Source organism: Mirounga leonina, unplaced genomic scaffold (genome assembly GCF_011800145.1).
Source record: "Mirounga leonina isolate KUSES-001 unplaced genomic scaffold, KU_Mleo_1.0 Mir_448, whole genome shotgun sequence".
NCBI classification, from domain to species: domain Eukaryota; kingdom Metazoa; phylum Chordata; class Mammalia; order Carnivora; family Phocidae; genus Mirounga; species Mirounga leonina.
The window spans coordinates 1,048,720-1,048,929 of NW_023270758.1; positions in this window are offsets into that span (position 1 = coordinate 1,048,720).

Below are 210 nucleotides of genomic sequence, written 5' to 3' on the forward strand. Positions count from 1 at the left end.
CATGGCCTCCGCCGCTAACCTCCCCATGCTCTCTGCAGTAGGGTGGCTGGGGGTGCGGGTGTGGGTGTGATGGGAAGGGAGGGAAGGAGCAGGACATTGGCTGAGGTTGCGCCCTGGCTTCTGCGTGCCCAAGTGGCCTAGCCCGGGGCGGAGTCTCTTCCCGGCCAGGCTGGGGCTTTGTTGTCCCCGGGAGGCGTTGAGGGACCTGCC